Source organism: Onthophagus taurus, chromosome 7 (genome assembly GCF_036711975.1).
Source record: "Onthophagus taurus isolate NC chromosome 7, IU_Otau_3.0, whole genome shotgun sequence".
Lineage (NCBI taxonomy): Eukaryota > Metazoa > Arthropoda > Insecta > Coleoptera > Scarabaeidae > Onthophagus > Onthophagus taurus.
In genome coordinates this window covers 2,725,864-2,743,763 of record NC_091972.1, presented here as the reverse complement: position 1 = coordinate 2,743,763, position 17,900 = coordinate 2,725,864, and the positions used below count along the sequence as shown (strand labels likewise).

Genomic DNA, 17,900 nt, shown 5'->3' with positions numbered 1-17,900 from the left:
TTCGCCTTAACTAAATAAAAATCAACAACCGCTTTGTGGATTGTTCGCATTCTGTTACTTGTGTGTTGTCGTATTACTCACCCTTTGTATATGGAAAGACGCGTTTCACTTTCTAATCAAACGTATCAAACTTAAAAATCCAACCGGAAATTATTACTTAAAATATATCAAGTTATCAAAGAATTACTTATCTTATAGAAAAAAAAATCTAAACTTCAAGTATTACTCTCAGAAGCTTCATACCCAAAAACAAATTATTACACAACTTGATTGATGAATTTTTGATTCATTTTATCTTATTTGTTTTTACATTTTTATTTTTGTTGTTATTTAAAATAATAAAATTATTTTATTCACTAATTTTCTTACTTTCGTTTATCTCGTGTCAGGTTCAATTAAAAAGTCTGTGAAATCTCGTTTCTCTGCGTCGAATTTGCGTTCTCGGGTCAGTCCGGACCAAAAATAAACCCGCCGACCCAAATATTCTGGCCGTTTATATAATATGTCAACAAACGGGTTCGAAGGAAGAAGAAGTGTCGCTGGGTACCACGAATAAATCGCAGCAAATTTGAATAATTCAACGCCGAACGAGATCCTAGAATAATTTACAGAATAAGTTCTAATAATAACTTTTTTTTTATTCTTAAATTTTTTTATAATTAAAAAGAAAATTGGGGAGGACGATTTTATACGAAAATCATCGACGATGTACGAGGTAAACACATTGTACCACACTTTCTAGATGTAACAGAAACCAGGTCACGAAATGAAAGCGAAAACATAGACATTCTCACACAGTACGGCCCGAACTGGCACAAGCCATTTGAATACAAAAGACACGGCGCGTAGAGACTTTCGTTCTCAGTAATACCATCCGATTATCGACTCTAAATATGTCCGCTAATCCTTGCATTTAGAGCGAAAAAAAACGTTCAAAGTGTAACAACATTTTCCATCGGGTGCAATGTACTCGATGGGGCAAACTCTCTGACTCAAACCACGAAACCACTTTATTGTTAGTGTTTTATAAACACGTGTTCGACCAACAACTACCACTTTTGGTCACCATTGTTATATTTTTTTTAATGTAATGCTGTAATGAAAGTTATGGCTAGTAAGACTTATAATTGAAATTGAAAAGGTTTGACCTCTAAGATGTTTATTAGCAAAAATATAACCGCAAGGAAACATATAGATGAATGTCATAAATTTTGTTTTAAAGTGGTCTTAACACCTTCAACGTATAGCTTATTTTAATGGATTTAAATCAAAATCTATTATCTTCACTTCATCTCTCTCACCAAACCGAACCATTAACTATTTTTAGTTGGACAATTAAAACCGATTAGAATAGGTAAATATGATAACACAAAACAATCTATTGCACGTCCAATCAAGATCCGACCTGTCCTCCTCCGATGATGTTGGAGGAAATATCGGAATGGCATTCCTACTATTCAAGCCAATTCGGAAAACTGATAACACCTAACAGGCAAAATAGTTCCTTCTCATTTTATTACCAAAACGTTAGAGGTTTGAATTCAAAAACCCACATTTTCTATAACAACGTCATTAACACGTTGACTGCCGTGTGTATCAAAACTGGTACACACTTCTGTAGTGTAGTAATGCGCGTAATATACCCGTGGCAGTCAACGTGTTAATAATAATTGTTTTTGGTTTTTCTTAACATCGTGTTGATTTAGAGGAAAATACTTTTTCTATACTTTTTCAATGTTATATTTATTTAAATTCTCTATTCTACATGTTTCGAGGATCCAGTCCTCATCCTCAGGAAAATTCCTGTACATGAATACAAGATAATCAAATCAAAATTAAGTTTGAAATTCAAAACAGTGTGTAAAAGAAAATTAAAATTATTTTTAGGTTATGTCAATCAAGCTTGGTTCGTTGGGACTGCACTACTCTGCACGACATGGCACTCGTATGACGTCATAGTGCAATGAAGTGTAAGTCAGTGCAATGTCATGTCAACTTAGTGCAAGTCAAAAAAGTGTATAAACCGTGGTCGCAACGAACAGATTTTTATAAAAAAAAGTGTATAATATTTGAAATGGACGAACAGGATTGTCAGCGAAATACTCGTGGAAAATGAAATTATCGCAGAATGTTTTTTTAGTATTCATCAATTATTATTATTATTTTTTATTTTTTTCAATTATTAGCGAAATATATTTTCTATACCAAACTAGTAACCATTATTAGTTCTTTCAAAAGTACTACTTAACGTATAAAGAAATCACATGCTAAATTGCACCAAAATTGATAAGCAGTACTTGCAAAAAAAAATTTGGGTTGGTGAGGGTAGTTAACCCCAGCCACCAAAAAAGTAGGGGTAGTTTTCTACTGCCTCTACTGGGATTGAATATACTGTGTTCTCTAATACAACAAATATTAATTATTATAAAGTTTTATTTCTTAATATTTAATATTAATTATTACAAAACACGTTTTCAAATATTCCGCCATTTTAGTTACACTGCACTTATTGAACTTAATCGAAAGCAGGTGCAACAAAATCTGCACTAACTTGCACCGACTGCACTAAATTGCACTGCACCTGGCCCAACGAACAGTATGAATGCAACTGCACTAAACTGCACTATCCCCACGAACACACAACATCTGCACTAAACTGCATAGTGCAAGTGAGTGCAAGTAGTGCAGTCCCAACGAACAAAGCTCTTAATCGAAAGCAGGTGCAACAAAATCTGCACTAACTTGCACCGACTGCACTAAATTGCACTGCATCTGGCCCAACGAACAGTATGAGTGCAACTGCACTAAACTGCACTATCCCCAACGAACACACAACATCTGCACTAAACTGCATAGTGGAAGTGAGTGCAAGTAGTGCAGTCCCAACCAACAAAGCTGGTATGAGTGCAACTGCACTAAACTGCACTATCCCCAACGAACACACAACATCTGCACTAAACTGCTTAGTGCAAGTGAGTGCAAGTAGTGCAGTCCCAACGAACAAAGCTTTAAAGAAAAATTATTGAGTCATTAGCTTTGTTCGTTGGGACTGCACTACTCTGCACGACATGGCACTCGTATGACGTCATAGTGCAATGAAGTGTAAGTCAGTGCAATGTCATGTCAACTTAGTGCAGGTCAGAAAAGTGTATAAACCGTGGTCGCAACGAACAGATTTTTATAAAAAAAAGTGTATAATATTTGAAATGGACGAACAGGAGATTGTCAGCGAAATACTCGTGGAAAATGAAATGAATGTTTTTTTGGTAGCGATTCATCAATTATTATTATATTATTATTATTTTTTATTTTTTTCAATTATTAGTAAAATATATTTTCTACCCCAAACTACTAACCCTTATTAGTTCTTTCAAAAGTACTACTTAACGTATAAAGAAATCACATGCTAAATTGCACCAAAATCGATAAGCAGCACTTGAAAAAAAAAAAAAATTTGGGGTGGAGAGAGTAGTTAACCCCAGCTACCCCTAAATGAGAAAAAACACATAGTTAATATTTTTAAATGTACTATAAGTGTATTTAATGAAGCCAAAATCGACAGGGTAGTTTTTTAATTATTCCAAAAAAGTAGGGGTAGTTTTCTACTGCCTCTACTGGGATTGAATAAACTGTGTTCTCTAATACAACAAATATTAATTATTATAAGGTTTTATTTCTTAATATTTAATATTAATATTAATTATTACCGAACACGCTTTCAAATATTCTGCCATTTTAGTTACACTGCATTGAACTGCACTTATTGAACTTAATCGAAAGCAGGTGCAACAAAATCTGCACTAACTTGCACCGGCTGCACTAAATTGCACTGCACATGGCTCAACGAACAGTATGAGTGCAACTGCACTAAACTGCACTATCCGCAACGAACACACAACATCTGCACTAAACTGCTTAGTGCAAGTGAGTGCAAGTAGTGCAGTCCCAACGAACAAAGCTTTAAAGAAAAATTATTGAGTCAATAGCTTTGTTCGTTGGCACTGCACTACTCTGCACGACATGGCACTCGTATGACGTCATAGTGCATGGTGCAATGAAGTGTAAGTCAGTGCAATGTCATGTCAACTTAGTGCAGGTCAGAAAAGTGTATAAACCGTGGTCCCAACGAACAGATTTTTATAAAAAAAGTGTATAATATTTGAAATGGACGAACAGGAGATTGTCAGCGAAATACTCGTGGAAAATGAAATTATCGCAGAATGTTTTTTTAGTAGCGTTTTTTTAATATTCATCAATTATTATTATTTTTTATTTTTTTCAATTATTAGCGAAATATATTTTCTATACCAAACTACTAACCCTTATTAGTTCTTTCAAAAGTACTACTTAACGTATAAAGAAATCACAAAAAAAAAATTGAAATATTCCGCCATTTTAGTTACACTGCACTTATTGAACTTAATCGAAAGCAGGTGCAACAAAATCTGCACTAACTTGCACCAGCTGCACTACATTGCACTGCACCTGGCCCAACGAACAGTATGAGTGCAACTGCACTAAACTGCACTATTCCCAACGAACACACTAAACTGCACTAAACTGCATAGTGCAAGTGAGTGCAAGTAGTGTAGTCCCAACAAACAAAGCTCTTATTTCTACTTATCTCAATTTTTGACGTAAAAAAATAAAAAATAATTTTAATTTTCTTTTACACACTGTTTTGAATTTCAAACTTAATTTTGATTTGATTATCTTGTATTCATGTACAGGAATTTTCCTGAGGATGAGGACTGGATCCTCGAAACATGTAGAATAGAGAATTAAAATAAATATAACATTGAAAAAGTATAGAAAAAGTATTTTCATCTAAATCAACACGATGTTAAGAGAAACCAAAAACAATTATTATAATGAGGTTGATACGACCATATCACTATATGAATACAAGAAATACCAACAACGATTACAAATGGAACTGCAACACATTCGATTCCTCAAAGCGTGTTTAGAAGAAAGACTCACACCAAAATTTACAATACACAAATATCCTAAACGTTTGGGTGACAATATGATTCGAAAAATGATAGAAAAACAGATTAAAAACGAAATCAAAAAACATTACTCAATAATCAACATAACAAACATCAAACTTTACCAATTTTATCAAGAAATGACAACACAATTTGACTTCTTACAAATTGAAGATATAATTAACAACTCTCAGATGCTGCAGAGAAGTAAAATGGAAGATGAATGGAGAAGAAAGAATAAGAAGCTGGAACAACTGCGGAAAGAGAAAAAGAAAAGAGAAGACTTAGATGATAAATCAAAATATAAAATACATCATATTTTCCATGACAGACTGACCAACTTATCAAAGGTATATTTCAACGAAGTAACAAATATGCCCCCAAAAAAGAACCAAGCTTACGAAGAACTGCATTGGAAATTGAGGCCACAATTAAAGGTAAACCTAATGAAAGAAACATTTCAAGAGAAATACAACAGTTATTAATCGGGGAAGAAATTAAAAGAGATAGAGACAAACTCCAGAACGGGAACAAGAAGAAGAGAAGATTAAAAGAAGAGCAGAAGAAAGAAACAACAACAATACAAAACATAAAGAAAAAAGTAAAGAACAACCAACTGATAATCACCAAGGGAGACAAAAATGCAGGTTTGGTTATACCAGATAAAAACCCACTGTCACTTTTAATAATAAGGTTAGGAGATATATTAACAAAATAAAGGAAACCCTATCTAAATATGAAAAATACCTCAATAAGTTACTTCCGATGAACCCAAAAATACCACGAGTATACTCCCTCATTAAACTGCATAAAGAAAATCATCCCATACGACCAATCATTACTTCAATAGATTCTAGCACTTATAAAATAGCAAAATTATAACCTTCATGAAGAATGTCATTAAATTTCAACCAAATCACACAGTTAAAAATAGAAACAATTTACTAACAGAACTTAACAGCTTAACGATAAAGGAAACTTACCTTCTAGTTTCATATGACATAACCAATCTGTACACTAACATACCTACTGGAGAATCATTGGAAACTATCAGAACCATATTGGAAACTAAACTAAAGGATAAAGAACACAATATATAATTTGTTCAAATTATGCATCGAACAAAACTTTTGCCTGTTTAATGATAAAATGTATATGTACAACGAAGGTCTACCAATGGGTTCACCCCTCAGTGGACTAATAGCTGACATTTTCCTCAATAAACTAGAGAACGACCATATAATAAATAATATCAACCCTTTTAAGAACAAGATCATAACATGGAAACGATATGTAGACGACATTTTAGTAATATTTAATACCCGAGACCATTCCATAGCTGAAAATATGCACTCATACCTTAATAAACTACACCCCAACATAAAATTCACCACAGAAATTGAAAATAATAATAAAATAAACTTTCTTGATGTCGAAATATATAAAATGGACAATGACATACATTACAACATTTACAGAAACCCCACACAAACAGACTCAATTATTCCCTATAACTCATTTCACTCAAACACTCATAAAATGGCAGTAATTAGAACATACTTACATAGAGCCTTTAATACATATTTAAAACCGGAAAACTTAGAGAAAGAATTGAACATTATCAAACAGATAACAAGAAACAATAATTTCCCAGAAAACTTAATTGACAAAATGATTGACAAACAAAAACAAAAGTGCCACCTGCAAAACACTACATCATTAATACCCTGTAATCAAAGAAATAAACCTACATATTGTTCTTCAATACCCAAGACATTTAACTACTAAAATAAAGAAAATTTTTACAAAGTATGATCTTAATATAACTTTCAAAACGAACAACACTTTAACTAATTGCAACGCAACATACATAGGTGAGACAGGTAGAGCACTAAAAACACGAATAAAAGAACATAAAACTAGAGACAATTCTAACTTTGGTAAACACCTAATATTTAATCATGACCACGAATTCAATGAAAACAATGATGCACACATACTCCACAATATTAATAAAGGACATTTAATGGAATTACTGGAAGGATACGAAATTAAAAGATTTATAGTTAACAATCCCAATACCGTATGCCTTAATGAACAAGTACAAACTTTCCATAGACCAATTTATTCATTCCTAAAACAACCATTCACACCTACTAAACACCAAAATAAACGAGAGTATCAAGATAAAGTAGCGACTTGATTCTGCAATATTTTGGTTCCTTGGCTACTATTCCCATCCTATCCAGAAAACTCCCAAACTTCCCATCACAACTCATCACAGACTCAACCCCAATTTATAGAAAGTTTTTTTAAAAATAAAAATTTTTTTGAATTTAAGTCATTTAACCATCGGAATTCAATGTTGCCAATTGTTTTTGATTTTAATCTTAATTTAAGTTTGATTTTGTTATATATAGCATAGCGATAATACGTCATCCAAACTGTAGAAACATGTAGAATAGAGAATTTAAATAAATATAACATTGAAAAAGTATAGAAAAAGTATTTTCATCTAACGTCATTAATGTTCATGAAGAGATGTTTGGAGAAGTTACCAATCTCTATTAGCATTGTCGCAAAATCGCAATCATCTCTGCCATCTGCTTAAGTGTAGTGATGAGTTGATATGTTTTTATTGTTGATGGCTGTATATCATCAACCATCAATCAGCCACTCTATAGGGTCATAGCAGAGCGTTAGGGACAATAGTACAACGCGTAGAGATATCTTAGAAATTAAGATGATTTCAACTGGTAACGAGCTCAATTATTGAGAGTTCAAATATAACCAGCAATATATAAGTTATGTACTCCAGTAAAGATAAAAAAAGAGAAACCAGAAAACAAAAAGTAAAGAGATGAGTAACTTAAGCTATATGATGCATTGTTCACAAAGAGATAAAACCGCACTAATAAAAATAAAAGAACTAAATGGTAGCATTCCAATGATGCTCGCAGAGAAATTTGCGGAACAATTTCTTAAATGATGAAAGTGAATGTAATTTGAAATTTTGCGGTTTGACGTTGCAACTAAGATAGCTGTTTTAGTTTTAAAGTGTATATGAATGCAACCTTTGTTTAAAAATATTAATAAAATAAAATACGTAGAAAATTATGAATACAAGTCCATAGTGGGATAAATAGGCGAAAAGATGATGATGAAATAGACGGTAGGTGAGAAGATTCATTGCCTTGCCTCCTCCATACAGCGTGGGACATTCCCTAATTACATACGTATGCATTGCACATTCACTGAATGTGAAACGACGACTACTCCTTCGTCAATGTCTTTGACAAATAAGGATTCTCGTACTAATTGAAAGTTTAACCTTACTTTCAGTAATTTCTGTTTTTGATCACAAATTGTTTCTTAGGAATTAATTTTGATGCATCAGAAGCTGGTTTTAAGTAGCACTACCAACCAACACCAGTAAATCATTTGCTACAGCATAGCGGCCCAGTTTCCGAAACCAACACCGTTCGACGTGCTCATTTTATCAGTTCGCATATTTATTACTTCGTCACGCTTCGGGGATCATCTAGTCTTGCGTTTAATGGCCTGTCGCGTTCGGCGACAGACCTCACGTTTTCCATCTCGTTCTAACTCTTGTAACACTAGGGCTGCAAATCTCATTCCTGCGGCGAAGAGTTGGCTCAGCTGGCGAAGCACCGTTTCTCTTTGCCGGCCTCTTACGTAACTGCGATCGCTTTCCGTCCGATTTTTGTCTAGTCAAGGTTGGACAGGCCGAGGCGCTCTCGGATTCCTGCTGATTGATCGGCTACTAGATGCATCAAAGCATGAGAGAGATACTTTTTCAGTTTAAAATCCTTTTCAGAAACCTATAAAATTCCTTCATCGTCTATTGTTCGTTTATTTATGATATCATTATGTTGATTCATTTTGTTTGTTGTGTATGTTTGTATTATTTTCAAAATATTAATTAAACCCACGTTGTGTAACGTTATTTATCGGTTTAATTCTGGAAATGCACGTGTATTTTTGTTGGCTCGTGCTAATTTGTTTATCACGGTACGTGGTGGCGGTGGTGTTTTTGGGTGATTAGTGGGGAAAAAAATGTTCGCGCGTGCTAACGCAGATTGGCGCCACCGGACCCGCCTACAACCGGTGTTCCTTATCTTGTGTGTCATTATCGATTTCTAATCGTAACACAGACAACAATCTAGACGGAACGTGCACATTTTTACTATTGATAGCTAACAGTGGACGATAATAATCAAAATTTGTGCTTAGTTTTTTCTTAGCAGTTAGAGTATTTTTTTTGTCTGGTAATATACTCCACTAGCTGTTACTGTTGATTTATCTTGTTATCTTTACTAATCATGGTTCTAACCTGGCTCTACTCGCTGTTCATGTATCGTATAATCGTGCTTTATTGCTTATTATTATTTAATTTTCTTATAGGAAAATTTTCCATATTTGCATATTTCTTTGAAAGATTGCATAGATTGGAGGCATGACATTAGTACAATATCGTCTGCGTATGCTAAATCTTACGTGTAGATCGATGTTAGGTTATGGTATTGCAATCTTGTTATGGAATTGTTTCAGTATTCCAAGCATGCCGGAATATTCTTTTCACAGAAGAGCTGGACCAAAAACCTATGCGAAGTTAGCCCCCAATTAGATAGGATTTTACATGTATAGTATTTTGATTATAACAAGAGAACCAGTCAACCAAATTCGAAGGCTTAATCTTTGGCCAATACGAAAGTGGAAATGCCCAATTCGAAATCTCTTTCGAATTCCGCTAAAACGCCAAAATAATGCGAAGGTATACGAAAATAACACAAAAATGACCTTTTTTAAGTGGTGATAACTCGTAAACGATGTACCCTATGATCAAGATCTATACGTCATTCGATTCGTCATAGTTTCTTCTATCGAAATCACAAAATGCCCGATTTCTGAATGCCCAAAAGTCTTGCCCTCAATAAGAAAAAATGAGTTTGAATAAATTCGCTATAACTAAAGAACGGTTTGATCGATTTTAATGTTTTATATCTCAAACAAAAGCTTGCGTCTCCCTGAATAATTATGTCGAAATGTCCGATTCGAAATATTTAAGGAGTTTGATTAAAATACAAAAAACTACTTAATCAAATAAGTCAATTATCTTCTTTATTAATTGACCAATTTTAATCGTCAACATCTTTGCCCAATATCTAAATTTGTTAATTAAGTACGTACGATTGTTTAAACGACTCCGGTGACTTTACTGCCTGGAAGTCTACTCCCCAATTACATAAAAAATAATTGTTTGTAAGCGAATTATGTATTACTACAAGAGAACAAATTAATGTGAAAATGTTCGAAATATTCTACTAATCATAATAAACTATGTAAACAAACGAACAAAGTAATAGACTGATTTAAAATGTATTTGTACTAAAACAGAAAATCTTTTTTTCATTTTTAGTTTTGGTATTTCTACCTTTAATATAATTTATTGTTGTTCTTACTACTTTTCTAGTCCTTCTTTTTCAAATTTCATATTTTTAGCTGTTAAATTTAGCCATAACTCTGTTTATATTGAAATATAAATAAAGTTCTCAGAGGCAAGGTGCTAATTTATTTTTCTTTCAATTTTTAAAATTCTTTCAAAATCTTCTGTAACATCCAATTGTCAACATTTTCTTCAAGTTGTATAATATATTTTTCTCTTCATTACAAAAGTTAAAATGTTTTCTGTATATTCCATAAAGAATAAATCATAAGTGACAATAAAAATAAAAAAATGTTAAAGAATGTGGTAGACAAAATCGTTTAAACAACCGTACATTTACATCTTTGCATTCACCGTGAATCATACTTTCGATCGAGACGATGTTAACTAAAATTGGTCAATTAGCAAAGGAGATAATTGAATTATTTGATTAATTAATATTTCGAATCGGGCATTTTGACATACATTAATATTTGTCAAACCGTTCTCTAATTATAGTCGATTTAGTTTAAATAAATTTTTTTAAATTGAGGGCTAGACATTCTTTTGCAGGAAGTATTAAACATTGAAATTCGATTAGTGCGTTTTATTTTAGTAAAATGACGTAAGTTTTATTTGAAATGTTTCGAGAAAACGAGTAATTTTTTTATTGAAAGGTTGAGTTTTAAAACCAAAAAACGATTCGGCCCGTCGTCTTTACATTTTTTGTTTATTCACCTCCAGTATTCCTTCTTCACACAATAAATTAAGGAGGGGATGTTTGGAAGTTGATTCGCTAATAACGCATTTTAGTTGATATGAGGGCGTTTAAGGGTGACAAACTAGTTTAGAAAAATAAAACTTATTACTTGAATTAAGTGATAAATGCGTGCTATATTTATGCTATGTATACAGGGTGTCTCAGCGAGACCGGTCATTAGACGTTTCTGGGGTTCTAGCCAAACAAAAAATTTGAGAATGTAGACTTAAGTATTATCAATTACGTTCTCTTCATCTAAAATATTTTCAGATTTCTAGCACTTTCGGTTATACCGGAAGTCGCCAGCTACTTTATTTTTTTAAATGGAACACCCTGTATATTTTTACATATTTGGATTTGTCTGTTTTGAAGGTTTATAAATAACTTTACTTTTTGCAATTTGAACCAGCAATTCTCGAGTTATTCGAATTTTTCTAGAAAAATTTGCTCCAGCGGACATTTGTTCAAAAAATCATAGAACACTCAATTTTTGAGATATCAATTTAGGATTCAGAACATGCTTAAACATGCTGTCTAGATCGTTTGGTCACTTTACTATAATACGTTAACTTTTCGAAATTTGGAAGCACCAGAACTTCATTTTTTTAAATGGCACCCCCCATATTTTATTACTTAGTCGTCTTCGGCGTCTCATTTTACATCTTTTATATTCCATATGTCCTATGCCTAACATTAATAGTTTGAGAAATAATTAGGTTTTTTGAAAAATGCTCACATATCATTTGGATTATTATTAACCTAGTGTGCCATGGAAAACAAATGTTTAATGACTTATTGATAAACGTCAAAGTCTAATTTAGGTTGTTTGATGCTTGTGAGTCTAAAACCAGTTAAAATGGATATTAATAACGTAAATAATGTTTATACAAATGAAGAAATCCATAATTTATTTTTTGTGCACGAAAAGTGCGACAAAGTTCTTAGTAGAACTTGCAGAATGTTTAATGAAAATTATCCACATTTATCTCCGATGACAAAAGGTAAATTTAGAAGAATAGAAGCAAATTTTTTGCATTTACGAATTAATCACGTGTTAAACTGACCAAAAAATGTAGTAGATAATGCAACGGAAGAGGTGAATACCTTGGCTTATTTCGAGCCCAGTCCCAACACCTCAATTCGAGCTGCCAAAGAAGATCTGGGAATCATACTACGAACATTGTCGCTCTTTTCATGCAAAAAAATAAATTAAGAATTTCTTGATTTGTGTAAATATTACTTTCGTTATTGTTATCGATTTTAACTCGTTTCAGTACTAATATTAAGGGACATAACAGATAATTATTAGCTCACATGCATCAAGTGACGTAAACAAGTGAGTCTTTGACAAGAACTCATTGAGAAGGCTTGTTTTTCATGGCACACTAGACTAAATATCCATATGATATGTGTGCATTTTTCAAAAAACCCTAATTATCTCCCAAACTATTAATATTAGGTATGGGTCATATGGGATATAAAAGATGTATAATGAGACACTGAAGACGACTAAAAAATAAAATATGGGGGGTGCCATTTAAAAAAATGAAGTTATGGTATTTCCAAATTTTTAAAAGTTAACGTGCCTCCATCATGTTGCTTAAGCATGTTCTCAATCCTAAATTGATATCCCAAAAGTTGAGTGTTTTCTGATTTTTTGAACAAATGTCTGCTGGAGCAGATTTTTCTAGAAAAATTCGAATAACTCGAGAACGACCGAATCAAATTGCAAAAAGTAAAGTTATTTATAAACCTTGAAAACAGACAAATCCAAATATGTAAAAATATACAGGGCGTTCCATTTAAAAAAATAAAGTTGGTGGCGGCTTCCGGTATAATCGGAAGTGCAAGAAATCTGAAAATATTTTAGACGAAGAGATCGTAATTGATAATACTTAAGTCTGAATTCTCAAATTTTTATTTTCGCCAGAAGAGACACCCTGTATATGTGCTATATATATTCGCAGTGGCAAAAAATTAAGCTTCCGAATGAGACATTGTTTATCGAAATCAGTTGACTGGTTGTCTTGTTATAATCAAAATACTATACATGTAAAATCCTATCTAATTGGGGGCTAACTTCGCATAAGTTAATATCCTCTGCGTTTCTAAATCTTGCGTGTAGATCGATGTTAGGTTATGGCATTGCAATCTTGTTATGGATTTGTTTCAGTATTCCAAGTATGCTGAAATATTCTTTTCGCAGAAGAGCCAGTCCAAAACTGTTTCTGGTTTTCAAATTCTTCCCAAGTTTCCAGTTTTGCTCGTTTCATGGCTTCCTTTGCTTCCATACATATCAAAATTTTTAATTCTAATTGTATGTAATTTATGTATAACGTATTTATCAATAGATAGTTATATCGATAAATAAATATTTTATCATTTTTGTTTGAAAAGAATAATTTAAATTAGTGTGAAAAGATGTTGTAATCGACAATAACGATGACAGTGATAAATAGAGGTGAAAAAAATGGCGCACGTGTCGTTTGTCGCAAGCATCGTAATCACAGTGCAAATATGGGGTACTTTTTCAATGTAGAGACGAGACGTAGCGAGAGTCTTTGTGGGTAAACAACAGAAGGAAGGGCGCGACTTTATAATCGTTTTCAGTCGAAAACAGGTTAACAAGATAACCGCGATAACGTACCGCATTCGTTCCCAACCTGTTGCACGCTTATATAGAATTTTTCTTTACCATATCTTTCGTAAATATTATTCGGAACTAGAGCATAGATATAAACAGGAATAGAAGGTCACCTATTTTCCATATACCCACGTTTATGGTATATTTACTAATTATTAATTTATTTTCGAAACCATAATAAAAGATACCAATTTAGTAACCGGTTCAACAAAAAACACCACGAAAAAAATACTTATTATAGGTATTTACATTGGTAGTGACGCAACATCTGCTGGCCTGCGGCCAGATTCGAATGTTGGATAAAAAAACACGCGAAACTGCCCTATCCTAACATTCAACGTTACGGAAAGGTCACGATCCATAATAAGTTAGGTTGTATGCAAAAAATACGATCTGTTCCTGTACAGCTGCGAAAACAACGTGTTATTTTTATATCGTATTTATAACCCAATCGTCGAGCTTTTCTCCAAGATTGTACTTTGGTTGGAATCATTTTCTTTTGTTATTATATCAAAACTATTTACAGCAGTTATTATTTCTTTAAAACCCAATTTAGGGATTTATATTCATAACGATTTTTAGACCTATCAATGTTATTGCGAACCAAATAAAATGAATTATAAAACCAACGTATATTTCCATTCTGTATATTTCCAAAAGGTGTATATTTATGACTTTTGGTACGTAAACAACAATAAAAAAAAGATAACCTCTTTAAGCGTTGGCGTATGGACGAATCAAAACCGTTCCCTCTGATTACAAATCAACATAAGATAAATATGCATGTGCCTTTAATAATTGTTACGGAGGCGTTACGAAAGAAGGTCGCCGAAGACATAAGTCCGAGACACACCTTTATTTACCTCTTTTGCATTGATATAATCATTGTGCGTGTTTATTTCCAATTACTCCTAAACCGATTTAAATAAGTGATACTTTTGTGGTCGAAATGAAAGAAAAAATTGAAAATACATAGAAAGTTCTGTACCTATAGACATTGACTATGTTTTTTTCTGTTTGTGGTGAGAAGGAAAAATCGAACGCGATTAGATTGGATTTAGAAAAAAAATGCAGACATTGATATTGACCTTGGTACTGTTCCATCGATCCTCGCTTCTCGTTGAAGGTTGACCACTGTATTTGCACCTCCATACGGCAGGGATAATTTGTTTTTTATTGTTCTCTCTCACATTATTAGTTCTTTCTTTGAGAAGTTGTTTATTTGATTCAGCAGTCCTAAAAAAATCAGGTTTGAGTTGTAATATTGTTCACTTTTATTTTGTCTTATACACCACAATTTCTTCCTTACCCTTTTTCTTCTGATATCAGTTGTCCTCATTTCTAGGATGTTTTGCCATGTTGAGTGTTGAATATCTTTAACCTTTAGAGGGCCGGGATTTTAGGTAACATATTGTCTGAAGAAAATCGATACAAAATGTACTTCATATGATATATTTATCATATACAAAGTACTGATAACATAGATCACCACTTAAGTGGTGGTCCCGGTCCGTAAAGGTAAGAAAAAATTTTCAAGTTTTCAAATTTGAACAGAAAGATTTCTAAAGGGCATTTTTTATTAATTATGACATTTTATACAGGGTGGCCCAATTAACTGGCAAAATACCAACGCAAATAAAAAATTTTTTTTACAGAATTCTTTAGTTTTCTATCATAGATTCAGATTTTTCAATAAAAAATATAGCGTCCTATATAAAAAAAATGGTCGTGACCTTCGTATGACTTTGAAAATAATGTCAATGTCAAAAAATAATACCATCGTTTTATTTCCACCTTCGTACAGAACAACTGTCATTTGAATCATTTTCATGTAAAATGTAAGATATAGGTAATAAACCTTTTTGTCTCATAGTTTGTATATAATATAATATTGTATTATGTAGAATGTTTCCTAATAATGCTCTTTTTTAGCGTTATTCTGAGCAAACGCCGTAATATTAGACTTATTTTTTGTATATTTTAATTTTTTTTGATTACCTGATTATAGTATATAAATGTGTTATGGCAATTTAGTTTTTGTATGATATATTTCGAAACATGGTGCGACACATAAACTTTTATGACATACGTTACATTGGTACGCAGTTCGGCGCCTTTGTTTAGACATTGCGCATAATACACAATTACGTTGCAAAGATTTTTGTTGTGAGGTTTCATCTACAATTTTTGTGGGAAAATGGCGCCCCTGTAGTCGAAGATCGACGCCAAATGATGAGGGCGACGGTTCATTAGAATCTAATTTCAATAAATCCCTTACTATACATAAACGAAAGTTGGAAAAGGACGCTTTTTGCTTAGTTTTGATCATGAATAGTACATGCGCATTCATCAATATCAAATCAAGCAGATGGAAAAATAGTTTTCGGTACCACTTCATTGATTTTCTCCCCGTCTCCGTCAAAGATAGCTGTCTGTCGATATTGTCAATAGCCCCCATATTTTTATTGTAGTCATGAATACAACGTGGTTTTATAATGTCTTGCTGAGTTTTATAGTTTTTTTTACCAGTTGCACAAAATTCGACTTCATGAACTGTTGTTATGACAAAAACTTCTTTTTTATCCATCCATTTCAGTACCATCCAGACGTCCGTGTGGGCAACTTCTACTTCACCACGGTTTAGCTTGGATTTCAAAACGGGCATTCCTTTTCGATTTTTTTTTTACAGTTCCGCAAACCCCTGTATCTCGGCTGTGCAGAAATTCTGCAAGCTGTGGTGATGAGTACCAGTTATCAATAAATAAAATATGACCCTTATTATGATATGGTTTCATGAAATGAGCTACGATATCCCCCGAAACTCCTAAGTTAAATTTATCATAATCTGTGTCTGAGCCAGTATACACAATAAAATCAAGTCAAAATCCGGTTTCACAGTCCACCAGTTCAAACAATTTGATACCAAAACGTTTTCTTTTGAGAGGTAAGTACTGCTTGAACTTTAGTCGTCCTTTCCACAAGAGTAAGCTTTCATCTATACAAAGATTTCTTCCTGCATTGATGGTATTAGAAAACTTATTTTTTAGATAGTCAATTACTGGTTTTACTTTTTTCAAAGGATGATTTATTACATCTTCATTATTAGCAAAATGAAGATATCGCAGAATTTGTAGATATCTATTTCGCGACATATAGTCCCCAAATATTGGAGTTAGCAGAAGAGGATCTTTGCTCCAATAGTCTTTCAATGCATTTTTTCGAACGTGTCCCATATTAATTGATAATGCAAAAAAAATACGTAATTCATTATCGGTCACGGGGATCCACGGCTTCATATGTACACGATTCTTTTCGGGATTCTGGTCTTGATAAATATTGGTTTGTATTCTTATGGTATTTAGGAGAAACGAGTCAAAAAAGAATTCAAAATAATCTAATGGAGTATCGCCTTTTATTGAAATATTTTCAATAATGCAAGCTTGTCCAGTAAAGTCTTTTATGGAGGGGTAGTATCAATTGTCATAAACCACATCAACATTAGGTTCATCGGATTGATCATCTGCTGTATCAATAGCTTCAACTTTAGATTCCTCTGTCATATCCAAATCAACTTGTTCATCAACCTCCGATTCACCACTACTCCAAGTTTTATTTTCGATATTCATTGTTATATGTATAAAATTAATTTCAATTTGAGAGTATTTATGTTGCAGCTAATGCGAAATTTATATAGAAAATAAAAAATATATTTATGAAGAAAAGAAAGAAATAATGAATTTATACAGAAAATATATAAAATTATAAAAATAAAATTATATAATGTATATACAAATTTGTATAGAAAATAAAAATATTTTTATCAAGAAAGGAAAAAATGTTGAAACCAGTTCAAAAATAAGAATAACACGTGAAGAACAGGTCGAAGTCTGATAATATGGGTCGTGATAGCCGTGGGTATATGCCTTAGCCGAGTCTAAATAAACGTGCAGCGCAACAAGGTGAGGTTGCGCTCACTATAGAGATACACTTGCTAGCTAAGCTTATAAAATATTTTTACAAGTGTTCGAAGAAGTCTTTAGTTGCATATGCATATTATCA

General features: G+C 32.7%; 1 long non-coding RNA gene across 1 annotated transcript; it reads right to left on the bottom strand.

Moving 5' to 3' along the window:
- Nucleotides 1-355: 355 nt before the first annotated feature.
- Nucleotides 356-17,569, bottom strand: LOC139430880 (uncharacterized). The gene is made up of 3 exons (XR_011641250.1): nt 15,151-17,569; nt 14,930-15,077; nt 356-595 (listed from the first exon to the last, which is right to left on the bottom strand). It is a non-coding gene; the product is annotated as an uncharacterized lncRNA (long non-coding RNA).
- Nucleotides 17,570-17,900: the final 331 nt, after the last annotated feature.